At 41.0% G+C, this 19118-nt stretch overlaps 1 protein-coding gene across 6 annotated transcripts in view; it reads right to left on the bottom strand.

The window, feature by feature from the left end:
• Positions 1 to 8419, bottom strand: part of LOC110498066 (myelin transcription factor 1-like protein) — a 164566-nt gene extending 156147 nt beyond the window's left edge. For 2 of the 6 annotated variants that reach the window (XM_036955008.2, XM_090211464.1), the window contains exon 1: positions 7627 to 8103. The gene's annotated coding sequence lies outside the window, so the exon portion shown is untranslated. Of the gene's footprint in view, positions 1 to 7626; positions 8104 to 8296 lie in introns of those variants that run through there. The other 4 variants (XM_090211462.1, XM_036955000.2, XM_036955007.2 and 1 more) reach the window with 4 other exon arrangements.
• Positions 8420 to 19118: the final 10699 nt, after the last annotated feature.

Below are 19118 nucleotides of genomic sequence, written 5' to 3'. Positions count from 1 at the left end.
TCACATGCTTTGTAAACAGCAGGTGTAGACTAACAGTAAAATGCTTACTTACCGGCCCTTTCCAACAATGCTGAGAGAAAAACATTTAAATAATAGAAAAATAATACAAGGAATAAATACACAATGAGTAACGATAACTTGGCTATATACACAGGGTATGTGTTCAGGGGTACGAGGTAACTGAGGTAGATTTGTTCATATAAGGTAGGTAGGGAAAAAGTGAAAATGCAACAGGATAGTTAATAAACAGTAGCAGCAGCATATGTGATGAGTCAAAAGAGTTACTGCAAAAAGGGTCAATGCAGATAGCTAAGTAGTTAACCAATAGCTACCCAGACTAAGTATCTAGCATTCTTATGGCTTGGGAGTAGAGCTGATCAAGGTCCTGTTGATTGCAGACTTGGTGCATCGGTATCGCTTTCCGTGCGGTAGCAAAGAGAACAGTCGATGACTTGGGTGGCGGGATTCTTTGACAATATAGCCCCAGTGATGTATTGGGCTGGACGCACAATGCTCTGTAGCGCCTTGCGGTCAGATGCCAAGCAGTTGTCATACCAAGAGGTGACGCAGCATGTCAAGATGGAGCTGTAGAACGTTTTGTGGATCTGAGGAACCATGCCAAATCTTTTTTGTGGAGACGGCTCTGTTTGGCCTTCTCCACAACTATGTTGGTGTGTGTGGACCGTGATAATTAATTGGTGATGTGGACACCAAGGAACTTGAGTCTCCAAACTCGCTCCACAACAGGGCGTGCATTTCCTGAAGTCTATGTTCAGCTCCTTTGTCTTGCTGACGTTGAATGAGAGGTTGTTGTCCTGGCACCACACTGCCAGGTCATGGACCTCCTCCCTGTAGACTATTTCATCATCGTCAGTGATCAGGCCAACCACGTTGTGCCTTCAGCAAACTTAATGATGGTGTTGGAGTATCGTGCCCTGCCATGCAGTCGTGGGTGAAGAGGGAGCACAGGAGGGGACTAAACACACACCCCTGAGGAGCTCCTTGTTGAAGGTCAGAGTGGTGGATATGTTGTTGGCTACCTTCAACACCTGGGGGCGACAAAGGTACTTATTTATGGAGCCGAAGCACAGATTGAGAATCGGTCTGCACATTGTGATTCACGGACAATAAAAATAAAACTCCAGATATTTTATATTCTGAACTCAAATACAAATCACACATTAGGAATGTGACCAAGAAAGCTTTTTACCACCTGAGGAACATTGCCAAGGTGGAGCAATTTTAAGGTTCTTCGATTGGTTTTTAAATCAATCCTCATTTGTGCACCCCAATAAACTGGGAATGATTTTTATACATTTTTTTATCCTATTATATTTGTTGTGCAGTAAATATTTCAGTTTTTATTCTCATGTTTTCCTGTGAAGCACATTGCCTTGCATTCCATGTCTGAAATGTGCTGTATAAATAAAGCTTGATTTGATTTGATGTCCAAGAACCAGTTGCAGAGGGGGTTGTTCAGTCCCAGGGTCCTGAGCTTAGTGATGAGCATGGAGGGCACTATGCTGTTGAACGCTGAGCAACAGTCAATGAACAGCATTCTCACGTAGGTATTCCTCTTGTCCAGGTCGGAGAGGGCAGTGTGAAGTGCAATAGAGAATGCACAATCTGTGGATCTGATGGGGCAGTATGTGTATTGGAGTGTGTCCAGGGTGTCTGGGATGATGGTGTTGATGTGAGCCATGAACAGCCTTTCCAAGCATTTCATGGCTACAATGAATACTATGGGGTGGCAGTCATTTAAACAGGTTACCTTTGCATTCTCGGGCACAAAGACTATGGTGGTTTGCTTAAAACATGTACTGTAGGTATTACAGACTGGGTCACGGAGGGGTTGAAAATTTCAATGATGACACTTGCCAGCTGGTCAGTGCATGCTCTGAGTACGCGTCCTGGTGAATGTTCATCTGTTTACTACAGAGAGAGAGATCACATACTCATCAAGAACAGCTGTTGCTCTCATGTATGATTCAGTGTTGCTTGCCACGAAGCAAGCATAGAAGGAATTTAGCTTATCTAGTAGGCTCACATCACTAGGCAGCTCCTGGCTGGGTTTCCCTTTGTAATCCATGATAGTTTGCAAGCTCTGACACATCCGGCGAGCTTCAGAGTCGGTACGTGCGGTCACTGAGGGGATGGCGTTGTCGATGCACTTATTAAAGAAGCCAGTGACTGATGTGTTAAACTCCTCAATGTTATCGGATGAATCCCAGTCCTGTAGCTTAGCATCAGCTTCATTGGACCACTTCATATTGAGCACATCACTGGCACTTGCTGTTTGAGTGTCTGTGTGTGGAGTAAAGGTGAACTAGAGTTTGTTCTTCTCTAGTTGCACAGCTGACATGCTGGTTAAAATGTGGTAAGACGGATTTCAGTTTCCCTGCATTAAAATCCCTGGCCAGTAGGAGCGCTGCCTCTGCATGTGCATTTTCTTGTTTGCTTATGGCCCTATACATCTGTTTTAGGGCGGTCTTAGTGCCAGCATTGGTTTGTGTTGGTAAATAGACAGCTACAAAAAATCTAGGTATTAATTATATTTTCTAACTCAGGTTAGCAAAACCTTGAGACTTCCTTAATATTAGAGATCGCGCACCAGCTATTGTTAACAAAGACACACACCTCCCCCATAACCTTACCCGAAGCTGCTGGTCTTTACAATACATTTCAAAAACAGCTAAATGTATATTATCCATGTTCTTGTTCAGCCACGACTCCGAGAAACATAGGATATTACAGTTCTTCAGGTCCCAATTATAGCAGTGTCTCGAATGGAGCTTGTCCAGTTCGTTCGCCAAGGGAACGGAAGGTGGAGGCAGTTTATTAACTCCCCAACGTAGTCTCGTCAGGGAGCCCGCTTGTTTGCCTCTCTTGCATCGTCTTTTCCTTTGTTGATTCCCAGGGATTAGGGCCTGGCTTGGAATGAGCCGTACATTCACAGCTGCCGACTCGTTGAAGTAGAAATCTTCCTCCAAATCTAGTTTAGTGATCGCTGTTCTGTTGTCCAGAAGCTGTTTTCTGTCGTAGGAAAAGATCGCGGAAATATTATGAACAAAAAAAGTTAAGATCAGTGTAAAAACAAAATACACCAATTAGCAAAATTGGTCAGGAGCCCGTAAAACGGTAGCTATCTACTGCAGCTCCATCTTCATCTGTCTGGCCTCCTTGAGACTGTTTTGATTATGTGGGATCCTTGAGATGCTGAGGAAGAGGGTGAATATATGAAATGAGGGGTGGGTAAAGGGAGGGATGGAGGGACAGCCTGGTCTCATAGACTAGAAGTAACATAGTAAACGTTCATCCGAGAAACAAATTATATGATATGTTACCTTGGTATGGTTATGTAAAACAGAAGGTAACTTAACCCTTTACACTCGTGGGACTTGGCCTATATGTATAGGGTTAAATTGAAATGTTTCTTACAGAAGAAATATGAAAAGCATATGCATAACCATGGTAGCAATTGAAATAAAACAGTTTGGAGGTTATGGAAAAAATGATTAGACCAATGGTTAGGACACAACAGCTCACCTGAATACAAACATTACATTGTTGATTGTATGTGCATTTTACATTTACTGTACTTTTCTTTCACTGCATTTGTTGATAACGAAATTTGAAAATATGTTGAATACATTCAGTAACACGATAATATGAGGTAGGTGCAACATAAGACAACAATATTACAAGGGTTGGAGTGAGAGGACTATAACTGCTGTCTCCAAGTGTCCACACACCTCTCCAAAGTGTGCACAGTTCCTAAGTAAATGCAATGCACTTTTATGACTCAAAGAAAAGTCTTCAACTATAAGGTGCTTTTTGGATCTGTCCTAGATCTGCCTTTGAAGAACTAGAGCAAGCACATTTGTAGGTTTGGTTGGAACACAACCCTGCATCCCCACCATCACACAATTACTGTTGTTTACGCAGTCCAAAAATGGTCCATTATAAATCGCAATCTGGGACAAGTGGGAATCATTTGAAAGCATGTTCTATTGCCAACATGACTAACTAAGTTATATAAAAAAAAACGATATTACAAGGTTAAAGCTTTCACAATACAATTCAGGGAAACGGATTGTAATTTTGGTGCGCATAGAAAGGAGTCATGAGTGGATTCAGGTGCCTGGGCTGCTGCACATTTCCTTCACAAAAGACAAACATAGACTCATTCGGTTCAGAACAACCCAGGGTATTACACCATGTTGTCTTGTAACTGTACATCAAACAAAATTGACACTGTATGTGCCATTCATATTATGCTGTGGAAATGTGACGTGCACATTTGGAATCATGAGTGTTTGGCTTGCTTGCATGACATCAAAGCGATATTTATTATAATCCTCAATGTCTCATCTTTCAAAATACATACAGCATTTCCCTTACTCAGATAACAAAAAACAAAAGGAGGGTCGTTGGTGGGCGTATAACATGAACGTCTAGAAAACCAACGATTGAGTGTTCGACTCTTATTACGGTCAACTTTTGTAATTTGATCAAAAAGCAACTTTGCAACTACTTAGAATGTTAGCTAACCCTTCCCCTAATCCTGACCTTAACCCCTTTAACGTAACTCCTAAACCTAACATGAACCCTAAGCTTAACCCCTAACCACAGCTAACATTAGCATTAGCTACCTAGCAACCTAGCTAACGTTAGCCACAACCAATTGGAATTCGTAACATATCATACATATTGGAAATTCGTAACATATTGCATGAATTGCAATTCGTAACATATCATACAAATTGTAATGTAACATATCAAATAAAATGGAGGATAGATATCCACAAATGAATAGATACCATACCATATGGATCATAATAATTTCAGTTTACTATGCTACGTCTAACCTTGAGTCCAGATTGGGAGGGAGGGGGTTCCCGGGAGCTGGTCGCATGAGAGCCAGGGAGGGTGCTATCCCTCTATAATTTAATCACATTTGGCTGTCTCCCTGTTCTCAGCCTGCACAGTAAAGCAAGCTAGGCACCGCGGTGACACACACACAGATAGAGAAACAGACACACACACTCTCTCCCGCTCTCTCTATCCCACCTCTCTCTCCCGCTTTCTCTCCCCTCACTCTCTCACCAACACACTCGTGATAAGCAAAACATTTCCTTCCTCATCCTGACACCAGAAAATTATACAGAACATCCCTTCACCATACAGCCTCAGCCGGTCATCATGTCAGAACATCCCTTCACCATACTGCCTCAGTCAGTCATCATGTCAGACCATCCCTTCACCATACAGCCTCAGCCGGCCATCATGTCAGAACATCCCTTCACCATACAGCCTCAGCCGGTCATCATGTCAGAACATCCCTTCACCATACAGCCTCAGCCGGTCATCATGTCAGAACATCCCTTCACCATACAGCCTCAGTCAGTCATCATGTCAGAACATCCCTTCACCATACAGCCTCAGCCGGTCATCATGTCAGAACATCCCTTCACCATACAGCCTCAGCCGGTCATCATGTCAGAACATCCCTTCACCATACAGCCTCAGCCGGTCATCATGTCAGAGCAGCCCTTCACATGCAGTCTAAGCTGGACAAAATGTCCCTTCAACATGAAGCCTCAGCTAGACATCATGTCAGAGCAGCCCTTCACATGCAGTCTCAGCTGGACAAAATGTCCCTTCAACATGAAGCCTCAGCTAGACATCATGTCAGAGCAGCCCTTCACATGCAGTCTCAGCTGGACAAAATGTCCCTTCAACATGAAGCCTCAGCTAGACATCATGTCAGAGCAGCCCTTCACATGCAGTCTCAGCTGGACAAAATGTCCCTTCACCATGCAACTTCAGCTGGACATCATGACTCCCCCCAGCTCTATAAAATGTGTACATTGTGTACAACATATTGAGATCTACATCCCTAAGGCTATGGGAAAATACAAATGATCTATCTTAATATGCAATGTAATAATCCAGCAGTGACACAATATGTATTTCTTTCTGGAACCCATTTGATTTCCATTTCTAAATAGCCAGATTATAGAATATTTGTGGACAGAATTTGTGCATTCATCATTATTCCCCCCCCCCCCCCACAAAGTAATGGTTAACAAAAAGAGGAGGAGACAGGCACACAATTATTTCAGTTCATTTGTAGATTTAGAGCTTTTTTGTAAAGGTTTGTTTACTTCACCCAGAGAGACATGTTGCAGTGCCTCAGCCTTCTGCTCTGTGCCATGGTACCATGGTGCCACCACCAGTGGCATGACAATGGGCCTCAGGATCTCATCACGGTATCTCTGTGCATTCAAATTGCCATTGATAAAATTCAATTGTGTTGGTTGTCCGTAGATTATTCCTGCCCATACCATAACCCCACTGCCACCATGGGGCACATTTCCCATACGTCTGATATCTGCCCGGTACAGTTGAAACCGGGATTCATCCGTGAAGAGCACATTTCTACAGCATGCCAGTGGCCATCGAAGGTGAGCATTTGCCCACTGAAGTCTGTACCCTGGTGAGGACGATGAGCATGCAGATGAGCTTCCCTGAGCTTCCCTGAGGTTTCTAACGGTTTGTGTAGAAATCTTCCTGTTGTGCCACAGTTTCATCCCACAGGTGAAGAAGCAGGATGTGGAGATCCTGGGTTGGCGTAGTTACATGTAGTCTGCGGTTGTGAGGCCAGTTGAACATACTGCCAAATTCTCTAAAAGGATATTGGAGGCAGCTTAAGGTAGACAAATGAACATTTGACTCTTTGGCAACAGCTCGGATGGACTTTCCTGCAGTCAGCATACCAATTGCAAACTCCCTCAAAACTTGAGACTTCTTTGGCATTGTACTGTGTGACAAAACTGCACATTTTAGAGTAGCATTTTATTGTACCAAGCACGAGGTGCACCTGTGTAATGATCATGCTGTTTAATCAGCTTCTTGATATGCCACACCTGTCAGGTGGATAGATTATATTGGCAAAGGAGAAATGCTCACTAAAAGGAATGTAAACAAATTTATGCCCCAAAATTGAGAGAAATAAGCTTTTTGTACATGTAGAACATTTCTAGAATATTTTATTTCAGCTCATGAAACATGGGACCAACACTTTACATTTTGCGTTTCTATTTTTGTTCAGTATAGTTAACCATGTATGAGAATTCAAAACAGTGCAACACTTTGCCTCGGAAATGTAATATATCCTTTCAATGTTAGCTGAATGCTATAAAGAAATGATAACAATGTAGAGCATTCAATGGTTTGTTAAGGCATCTAATCTCCAAAACAATATAAAACATGAATATCAACAATATGAAAATCCAACAAAAAGTAGAAGTATTCCAGAAGGAGTTTAACACTCTACTTGCCATTCAATCAAACAACTCAGCTAAACAACGCTTGGCATCAGAGATTCCAATGTAAAGCACAATATACAGTGAATACACATTTCATATCAACATTCTAAATATCTAAATAAGCTGAGACTCAAGCAATTCTAAGCAAGTGTCATACTGCTTAGTTCACTATCTTAAATTCTAAGTAATATCCTCCTTCAGTTTTAGCTATAACCCTCTTTTGACAATCTACAAACGTATCATTGACAGAAGCCAAAACACTCACAAGAAGATTGAAAGAAGAAGAGTAACCCACCAGTCTCAGAATGCAGTCTTTTCCCAAACTTCTTTATGCTCCAGTATGTCCGTCCTCTTTTCTTTCTTTCTTTCTTTCTTTCTTTCTTTCTTTCTTTCTTTCTTTCTTTCTTTCTTTCTTTCTTTCTTTCTTTACTTACTTATCTTTTATCCCACTCGTTCTTTACCCCTCACACACTCACACTGCTCCCTGAAAACTTATCATGTCCTCCTGTATGCAAATCATTTTGACTTGAGAGTCGGCTGGAGATGAGGGAACAAGGGAGAAAAAGAGGAGAGAGGCAAGAGATAGAAAGAGGAAGAGGGAAGGAGGAGAGAAGATAATGGTTGAAGGCAGGCAACCAATGGGCCTGGAGCTTAATGGAAAAAAGGAATGAGGGCAGCACCAATGAGGCGAAGTGGAAGGGAGAGAGAGATGAGGGAGGAGAGGCGGCGAAGGTAAGGATGGTGAGAGAGCGCACAGCCGAGAGGAAAGCGCGAAGGAGAGAGTGGAGCGGCAGACAGAGAGAGAGAGAGAGAGAGAGAGAGAGAGAGAGAGAGAGAGAGAGAGAGAGAGAGAGAGAGGGAGGAAAAAGAAGCAGAGGATGTGCGTTGCAGGGGCTAGGTACCCCAGTGAGATAGAGAGACTGCACAAGAGAAGAGAGGGAGAGAAGGAACAGTGTGTGGCTTACCGTAGTGTAGATGGCTTTCTCAGACAGCCACGCAGACAGACTCCTCACCCAGCGAGACTCACACAGCACAGCACACCGTACCAAGACTGATGAATGACAAAAACAACAAAGGAGAAGAACACCAAGCCGCCTGGTACCCTAAAGCAAGAGTGCGTCTGTGAGTGTATGTATGTGTGAGAGTGTGAGTGCGATCATGTTCATGTGTGTGTGGGGGGGTACGTGCTGAGAGGAGAGAGAGAGTCTTTCTTTCTCTCTCACTGTGTATATGTATGTATTTGAGAAGAACACATATCCCTGTTTCTCTCCCTCTCCCACAATCTAGCTCTACTGCTCTCTCTCTCTCTCTCTGACTCTCGCTCTCTCTCTTGCTCTCTCGCTCTCTCTCTGACTCTCTCTCTCTCTCTCTCTCTCTCTCTCTCTCTCTCTCTCTCTCTCTCTGACTCTCGCTCTCTCTCGCTCTCACTCTCTCGCTCTCTCTCTGACTCTCTCTCTCTCTCTGACTCTCTCTGTCTCTCTCTCTCTCTGTCTCTCTCTCTCTCTCTCTCTCTCTCTCTCTCTCTCTCTCTCTCTCTCTCTCTCTGACTCTCTCTCTCTCCCCCTCTCTCTCCCTGTCCTACATGTATTCAGGGCTGCAGACAGTCTGCTCCCAGCGTCAGTTCTTCCCACGGGCCCTGGGTCTCAGGAGGGTGGGAGGGGGCGAAGGGATGGAGGGGGAGGATGAAGGAAAGGGAGGATAAATGGAGGGGGATGGGACGGGGCTTGCATGACGTGTGGAGGGATGTGGACTGATGTATTTAACCTGGAAATCTACAATGTGCCCATGTATCCTCCAGGAGGAAGCCAAGATGAGCTCCTCTGGTTCAAGACACAATATGTGGCTGTAGTTCAGCTGTATGTGGAACTGAGAGCAGTAAGATTGTAGAGTAGAATGGAATATGGGAAGGCTTGCTGAGCTGTAGTGCACACGGTTAATTAAGGCTGCTTTCCTGTCTGGGCTTTGAACTATGGTGAGCAGCAGAATGGTGGAGGAGATAAATGAGTTGGAAAGCACGCTCGCCGTGTTCTCAGCCAACACACTGACAGCTAGGGAGTCAGGAGAACCTATTGGCTAAAACCTAGGACATATTTACAGTAAATCATGTCCTTCCGTAGAGCTCTGAAATGTATAGTCATTCTTGTGTGAATGAAAAGGGAATAACAGCAAATACATTTGCATTTTTACCCAGATATGCAAATGAAGGAAAGCTAATTTGGTCCCTGAGACATCATCAGAATTAGATTATGAGTTAGATTCATTTCGTACCGGACAGAGGTGCTAATTCATTCATTTTTACTGGTGAGTTTGAATGACTTGCCAAAGTAGCTTGGAAATCCAGAGAGAAGCCTTGGGACAACAACAGTGGTAATACAATGGGAGAAGGTAGGCTAGATATTATTTTATTTTTTAAATGTTCAATACTTACGTTGTTTATATTCTAGACATAGTTATATGAAAATACATAAATACAAGAGGAAACAAAACACGTATTAAATGAAAATACATCAAAATACAAAATGTTTGAATCTATGACAGAAAATATTGCCAAAATTCTGTTTTGATCCCCAAAATAACAATGAACAAGTCATGCTATATAAAGACGCATTTAGCAGAACCAACTAACAGAGAGCTTTCTTTAGTAATGCTGCCAGGCTAGCAGTGAGTGAGACAAGGCATGATAAGTACTCCAGTGGATTGGGACATAGGCTGCCCTGAGGGGGCTCAATATTAACCATTTCATATTCCTATTTGGGTATGTTAATGCCAATCGAGCACAATTAATTTACTTTGCATTCAGTTGTCATAAACAAACAAACAAAAGGGAGAAAGGAAAAAAAATGTGTGCATTTTTTAAGATAATTAATTTTACTGAAGTAATAATTATCTCATCAAATCATGAATGTTTAAAATGAATTAACATGTTAAAGCAGTGGTCTTCAAAATGTCAACATGTTAAAGCAGGGGCCTTCACCATGTCAACATGTTAAAGCAGTGGCCTTCACCATGTCAACATGTTAAAGCAGGGGTCTTCAACATGTCAATATGTTAAAGCAGTGGTCTTCAACATGTCAACATGTTAAAGCAGGGGTCTTCACCATGTCAATATGTTAAAGCAGGGGTCTTCAACATGTCAACATGTTAAAGCAGTGGCCTTCACCATGTCAACATGTTAAAGCAGGGGTCTTCAACATGTCAATATGTTAAAGCAGTGGTCTTCAACATGTCAACATGTTAAAGCAGGGGTCTTCACCATGTCAATATGTTAAAGCAGGGGTCTTCAACATGTCAACATGTTAAAGCAGTGGTCTTCAACATGTCAATATGTTAAAGCAGGGGTCTTCAACATGTCAATATGTTAAAGCAGTGGTCTTCAACATGTCAATATGTTAAACCAGGGGTCTTCAACATGTCAATATGTTAAAACAGGGGTCTTCAACATGTCAATATGTTAAAGCAGTGGTCTTCAACATGTCAATATGTTAAAGCAGGGGTCTTCAACATGTCAACATGTTAAAGCAGGGGTCTTCAACATGTCAATATGTTAAAGCAGGGGTCTTCAACATGTCAATATGTTAAAGCAGTGGTCTTCAACATGTCAATATGTTAAACCAGGGGTCTTCAACATGTCAATATGTTAAAACAGTGGTCTTCAACATGTCAATATGTTAAAGCAGTGGTCTTCAACATGTCAATATGTTAAAGCAGGTGTCTTCACCATGTCAATATGTTAAAGCAGGTGTCTTCACCATGTCAATATGTTAAACCAGGGGTCTTCAACATGTCAACACGTTAAAGCAGGGGTCTTCACCATGTCAATATGTTAAAGCAGTGGTCTTCAACATGTCAACATGTTAAAGCAGGGGTCTTCAACATGTCAACATGTTAAAGCAGGGGTCTTCAACATGTCAATATGTTAAAGCAGGGGTCTTCAACATGTCAACATGTTAAAGCAGGGGTCTTCAACATGTCAATATGTTAAAGCAGTGGTCTTCAACATGTCAACATGTTAAAGCAGGGGTCTTCAACATGTCAACATGTTAAAGCAGTGGTCTTCAACATGTCAACATGTTAAAGCAGGGGTCTTCAACATGTCAACATGTTAAAGCAGGGGTCTTCAACATGTCAATATGTTAAAGCAGGGGTCTTCAACATGTCAACATGTTAAAGCAGGGGTCTTCAACATGTCAATATGTTAAAGCAGGGGTCTTCAACATGTCAACATGTTAAAGCAGGGGTCTTCAACATGTCAATATGTTAAACCAGGGGTCTTCGACATGTCAATATGTTAAAGCAGTGGTCTTCAACATGTCAATATGTTAAACCAGGGGTCTTCACCATGTCAACATGTTAAAGCAGGGGTCTTCAACATGTCAATATGTTAAAGCAGTGGTCTTCAACATGTCAATATGTTAAAACAGGGGTCTTCAACATGTCAACATGTTAAAGCAGGGGTCTTCAACATGTCAATATGTTAAAGCAGGGGTCTTCAACATGTCAATATGTTAAAGCAGGGGTCTTCACCATGTCAATATGTTAAAGCAGGGGTCTTCAACATGTCAACATGTTAAAGCAGTGGTCTTCAACATGTCAATATGTTAAAGCAGGGGTCTTCAACATGTCAATATGTTAAATCAGTGGTCTTCACCATGTCAACATGTTAAAGCAGGTGTCTTCACCATGTCAATATGTTAAAGCAGTGGTCTTCACCATGTCAACATGTTAAAGCAGGTGTCTTCACCATGTCAATATGTTAAAGCAGTGGTCTTCAACATGTCAATATGTTAAAGCAGGGGTCTTCAACATGTCAATATGTTAAACCAGGGGTCTTCAACATGTCAACATGTTAAAACAGGGGTCTTCAACATGTCAATATGTTAAAGCAGTGGTCTTCACCATGTCAATATGTTAAAGCAGTGGTCTTCACCATGTCAATATGTTAAACCAGGGGTCTTCGACATGTCAATATGTTAAAGCAGTGGTCTTCAACATGTCAATATGTTAAAGCAGGGGTCTTCAACATGTCAATATGTTAAAACAGGGGTCTTCAACATGTCAATATGTTAAAACAGGGGTCTTCACCATGTCAACATGTTAAAGCAGGGGTCTTCAACATGTCAATATGTTAAAGCAGGGGTCTTCAACATGTCAATATGTTAAAGCAGGGGTCTTCAACATGTCAATATGTTAAAACAGGGGTCTTCAACATGTCAATATGTTAAAACAGGGGTCTTCACCATGTCAACATGTTAAAGCAGGGGTCTTCAACATGTCAATATGTTAAAGCAGGGGTCTTCAACATGTCAATATGTTAAAGCAGGGGTCTTCAACATGTCAATATGTTAAAACAGGGGTCTTCACCATGTCAACATGTTAAAGCAGGTGTCTTCACCATGTCAATATGTTAAAGCAGTGGTCTTCACCATGTCAATATGTTAAAGCAGGTGTCTTCACCATGTCAATATGTTAAAGCAGGGGTCTTCACCATGTCAATATGTTAAAGCAGGGGTCTTCACCATGTCAATATGTTAAAGCAGGGGTCTTCAACATGTCAATATGTTAAAGCAGTGGTCTTCAACATGTCAACATGTTAAAGCAGTGGTCTTCAACATGTCAATATGTTAAAGCAGTGGTCTTCAACATGTCAATATGTTAAAGCAGGGGTCTTCAACATGTCAATATGTTAAAACAGGGGTCTTCAACATGTCAATATGTTAAAGCAGGTGTCTTCAACATGTCAATATGTTAAAGCAGGGGTCTTCAACATGTCAATATGTTAAAACAGGGGTCTTCACCATGTCAACATGTTAAAGCAGGGGTCTTCAACATGTCAATATGTTAAAGCAGTGGTCTTCAACATGTCAATATGTTAAAGCAGTGGTCTTCAACATGTCAATATGTTAAAGCAGGGGTCTTCAACATGTCAATATGTTAAAACAGGGGTCTTCAACATGTCAATATGTTAAAGCAGGTGTCTTCAACATGTCAATATGTTAAAGCAGGGGTCTTCAACATGTCAATATGTTAAACCAGGGGTCTTCGACATGTCAACATGTTAAAGCAGGGGTCTTCACCATGTCAATATGTTAAAGCAGGGGTCTTCAACATGTCAATATGTTAAACCAGGGGTCTTCGACATGTCAATATGTTAAAGCAGGGGTCTTCAACATGTCAATATGTTAAAGCAGGGGTCTTCAACATGTCAATATGTTAAAGCAGTGGTCTTCAACATGTCAATATGTTAAAGCAGGGGTCTTCACCATGTCAACATGTTAAAGCAGGGGTCTTCAACATGTCAACATGTTAAAGCAGGGGTCTTCAACATGTCAATATGTTAAATCAGTGGTCTTCACCATGTCAACATGTTAAAGCAGGGGTCTTCAACATGTCAACATGTTAAAGCAGGGGTCTTCAACATGTCAATATGTTAAAGCAGTGGTCTTCAACATGTCAATATGTTAAAGCAGGGGTCTTCAACATGTCAATATGTTAAACCAGGGGTCTTCAACATGTCAATATGTTAAAGCAGTGGTCTTCAACATGTCAATATGTTAAAGCAGTGGTCTTCAACATGTCAACATGTTAAAGCAGGGGTCTTCACCATGTCAACATGTTAAAGCAGTGGTCTTCAACATGTCAACATGTTAAAGCAGTGGTCTTCAACATGTCAATATGTTAAAGCAGGGGTCTTCAACATGTCAACATGTTAAAGCAGTGGTCTTCACCATGTCAATATGTTAAACCAGGGGTCTTCGACATGTCAATATGTTAAACCAGGGGTCTTCAACATGTCAATATGTTAAAGCAGTGGTCTTCAACATGTCAATATGTTAAAGCAGGGGTCTTCAACATGTCAATATGTTAAACCAGGGGTCTTCAACATGTCAATATGTTAAAGCAGGGGTCTTCAACATGTCAATATGTTAAAACAGGGGTCTTCAACATGTCAATATGTTAAAACAGGGGTCTTCAACATGTCAATATGTTAAAGCAGTGGTCTTCAACATGTCAATATGTTAAAGCAGTGGTCTTCAACATGTCAATATGTTAAAGCAGTGGTCTTCACCATGTCAATATGTTAAAGCAGTGGTCTTCAACATGTCAACATGTTAAAGCAGGGGTCTTCACCATGTCAATATGTTAAAACAGGGGTCTTCAACATGTCAACATGTTAAAGCAGGGGTCTTCACCATGTCAATATGTTAAAACAGGGGTCTTCACCATGTCAATATGTTAAAGCAGTGGTCTTCAACATGTCAATATGTTAAAGCAGTGGTCTTCAACATGTCAATATGTTAAAGCAGTGGTCTTCAACATGTCAATATGTTAAAGCAGTGGTCTTCAACATGTCAATATGTTAAAGCAGTGGTCTTCAACATGTCAATATGTTAAAGCAGTGGTCTTCAACATGTCAATATGTTAAAGCAGTGGTCTTCAACATGTCAATATGTTAAAGCAGTGGTCTTCAACATGTCAATATGTTAAAGCAGTGGTCTTCAACATGTCAATATGTTAAAGCAGTGGTCTTCAACATGTCAATATGTTAAAGCAGTGGTCTTCAACATGTCAATATGTTAAACCAGGGGTCTTCAACATGTCAATATGTTAAAGCAGTGGTCTTCAACATGTCAATATGTTAAAGCAGTGGTCTTCAACATGTCAATATGTTAAAGCAGTGGTCTTCAACATGTCAATATGTTAAAGCAGTGGTCTTCAACATGTCAATATGTTAAAACAGTGGTCTTCAACATGTCAATATGTTAAAACAGGGGTCTTCAACATGTCAACATGTTAAAGCAGGGGTCTTCAACATGTCAATATGTTAAAGCAGGTGTCTTCACCATGTCAATATGTTAAAGCAGGTGTCTTCACCATGTCAATATGTTAAAGCAGGGGTCTTCAACATGTCAATATGTTAAAGCAGTGGTCTTCAACATGTCAACATGTTAAAGCAGGGGTCTTCAACATGTCAATATGTTAAAGCAGTGGTCTTCAACATGTCAATATGTTAAATCAGTGGTCTTCACCATGTCAATATGTTAAAGCAGGGGTCTTCACCATGTCAATATGTTAAACCAGGGGTCTTCAACATGTCAACATGTTAAAGCAGGGGTCTTCAACATGTCAACATGTTAAAGCAGTGGTCTTCAACATGTCAATATGTTAAATCAGTGGTCTTCAACATGTCAATATGTTAAAGCAGTGGTCTTCAACATGTCAACATGTTAAACCAGGGGTCTTCGACATGTCAATATGTTAAAGCAGGGGTCTTCAACATGTCAATATGTTAAACCAGGGGTCTTCGACATGTCAATATGTTAAACCAGGGGTCTTCAACATGTCAATATGTTAAAGCAGTGGTCTTCAACATGTCAATATGTTAAAGCAGGTGTCTTCACCATGTCAACATGTTAAAGCAGTGGTCTTCAACATGTCAATATGTTAAAGCAGGGGTCTTCAACATGTCAATATGTTAAAGCAGGGGTCTTCAACATGTCAATATGTTAAAGCAGGGGTCTTCAACATGTCAATATGTTAAAACAGTGGTCTTCAACATGTCAATATGTTAAAACAGGGGTCTTCACCATGTCAACATGTTAAAGCAGGGGTCTTCAACATGTCAATATGTTAAAGCAGTGGTCTTCAACATGTCAACATGTTAAAGCAGGGGTCTTCACCATGTCAATATGTTAAAGCAGTGGTCTTCAACATGTCAATATGTTAAAGCAGGGGTCTTCACCATGTCAATATGTTAAAACAGGGGTCTTCACCATGTCAATATGTTAAAGCAGGGGTCTTCACCATGTCAATATGTTAAAGCAGTGGTCTTCAACATGTCAACATGTTAAAGCAGGGGTCTTCAACATGTCAACATGTTAAAGCAGTGGTCTTCAACATGTCAACATGTTAAAGCAGGGGTCTTCAACATGTCAATATGTTAAAGCAGTGGTCTTCACCATGTCAATATGTTAAAACAGGGGTCTTCAACATGTCAACATGTTAAAGCAGGGGTCTTCACCATGTCAACATGTTAAACCAGGGGTCTTCACCATGTCAATATGTTAAAACAGGGGTCTTCACCATGTCAATATGTTAAAACAGGGGTCTTCACCATGTCAATATGTTAAAGCAGGGGTCTTCACCATGTCAATATGTTAAAGCAGTGGTCTTCAACATGTCAACATGTTAAAGCAGGGGTCTTCAACATGTCAACATGTTAAAGCAGTGGTCTTCAACATGTCAACATGTTAAAGCAGGGGTCTTCAACATGTCAATATGTTAAAGCAGTGGTCTTCAACATGTCAATATGTTAAAGCAGGGGTCTTCAACATGTCAATATGTTAAAGCAGGGGTCTTCAACATGTCAATATGTTAAAGCAGGGGTCTTCACCATGTCAATATGTTAAAGCAGGGGTCTTCAACATGTCAATATGTTAAAGCAGGGGTCTTCACCATGTCAATATGTTAAAACAGGGGTCTTCAACATGTCAACATGTTAAAACAGGGGTCTTCAACATGTCAATATGTTAAAACAGGGGTCTTCAACATGTCAATATGTTAAAGCAGGGGTCTTCACCATGTCAACATGTTAAAGCAGGGGTCTTCAACATGTCAATATGTTAAAGCAGGGGTCTTCAACATGTCAACATGTTAAAGCAGGGGTCTTCAACATGTCAACATGTTAAAGCAGTGGTCTTCAACATGTCAACATGTTAAAGCAGTGGTCTTCAACATGTCAATATGTTAAAGCAGTGGTCTTCAACATGTCAATATGTTAAAGCAGTGGTCTTCAACATGTCAACATGTTAAAGCAGGGGTCTTCAACATGTCAATATGTTAAAGCAGTGGTCTTCAACATGTCAATATGTTAAAGCAGGGGTCTTCAACATGTCAATATGTTAAAGCAGGGGTCTTCACCATGTCAACATGTTAAAGCAGTGGTCTTCAACATGTCAATATGTTAAACCAGGGGTCTTCGACATGGTTGTGGGGGGGGCTCTAATTATTTTAGGAAATCTGTTCCAAATTTTCCCATACATAAATATATGTAATCAAGGTGTGAAATGATTATGTCTTTGTCAAATACTATATCTGTTTGGGTTGCAAGTGTACAAATGGCTGAAATTAAATAAATATAGGGGAAATCAAATTAAAATAACTAAATGAAAGCAACCAACAACATATTTTAATGTTTAACCCTTTTCCTTTGCTCTGGAGGCTAGTGAACACATCAACATTGAGGAGAGTTAAACTCTTGATTACTACCCATCCCGGGTCCGGGAGTGTAATCATCAACTGACACTAATTAGCATAACGCAACGGACATAAATATTACTAGAAAGTATTCCTATTCATGAAATCACAAGTGAAATATATTGAAACACAGCTTAGTATTTTGTTATTCACCCTGTCATCTCAGATTTTGAAAATATGCTTTACAGCCAAAGCAAGACAAGCATTTGTGTAAGTTTATCGATAGCCTAGCATAGCATTATGACTAGCTAGCAGCAGGCAACCTGGTCACAAAAATCAGAAAAGCAATCAAATTAAATCGTTTACCTTTGATGAGCTTCGGATGTTTTCACTCACGAGACTCCCAGTTAGATAGCAAATGTTCCTTTTTTCCAAAAATATTATATTTTGTAGGCGAAATAGCTCCGTTTGTTCTTCACGTTTGGCTGAGAAATTGACCGGAAATTGCGGTCACTACAACCCCGAAAAATATTCCAAATTAGCTCCATAATATCGACAGAAACATGTCAAACGCTGTTTATAATCAATCCTCAAGGTGTTTTTCAAACATCTATTCGATAATATATCAACCGGGACTGGTGGCTTCTTAGTAGGAGAGAGAGAGAAACAATGCTCGCATTTGTCCTTTACGCACAAAACACTCGGAGAGACTTCAGCTGACCACTGACGCAATGTTGACATTCAGGCTCATTTTCCAAAATAAAAGCCTGAAACTATGTATTGTGACACTAGAGACATTAGGGAAGCCATAGAAAAAGGAATCTGTTTGATATCTCATTCACTGCTCAATAGGGACGCATAGGAACGCAGAGCTTTCTAAATAAGAGTCACTTGCTGATTGGATTTTTCTCAGGCTTTCGCCTGCAATATCAGTTCTGTTATATCACAGACAATATTTGTACAGTTTTGTATACTTTAGAGTGTTTTCTATCCTAAGCTGTCAATTATATGCATATTCTAGCATCTTGTCCTGACAAAATAGCTGTTTACTATGGGGACGTTATTTTTCCAAAAATTAAAATAGTGCCCCCTAGATTCAAGAGGTTTTAACCTCTGCCAAGTCCCCAACAACTGGATGGTCCGATTTTTTTGACATTTTCAAGGCGAGACTCAATCTTAACTCCTCCACATTTACTGGATTGGTTGAAAATGGCAGAAGAGACCCTACCCCAACAGTCTTTTTTCCCACTCGTCAAGACCAGTATGCAGGGGATCTAGTTTCACCCATTTATTTTATGCCTGCTATGTTAGGTCAGAGGACATTTAATCAGAATCTCTTCATTGAATTGTGGGTTTTTATTTGTAGAATATGTGCATTGCTGTAATATAAGGAGATACATCTGCATTTCAGTATTCCTCGGTAAGGTAGAAAGCTATACAGTAGGTCCGTCTCACGTCGCCTCAGACACCGGGAGCGCTGGGCACAGACTGGAGACAGGAGACTACGATAATTGGCAGTGGTGCTGGACAGCTCGCAGACAGCTCCCAGTGCTGAAAAGGACAGACAGGAAGATTGGGGAGAAACCAGCGTCA

Source organism: Oncorhynchus mykiss, chromosome 19, assembly GCF_057628025.1.
Source record: "Oncorhynchus mykiss isolate SJ-2025 chromosome 19, ASM5762802v1, whole genome shotgun sequence".
In the NCBI taxonomy this organism is placed as follows: Eukaryota; Metazoa; Chordata; class Actinopteri; order Salmoniformes; family Salmonidae; genus Oncorhynchus; species Oncorhynchus mykiss.
The sequence above is the reverse complement of the archived record's forward strand: the minus strand, read 5'-3'. Positions and strand labels throughout refer to the sequence as shown.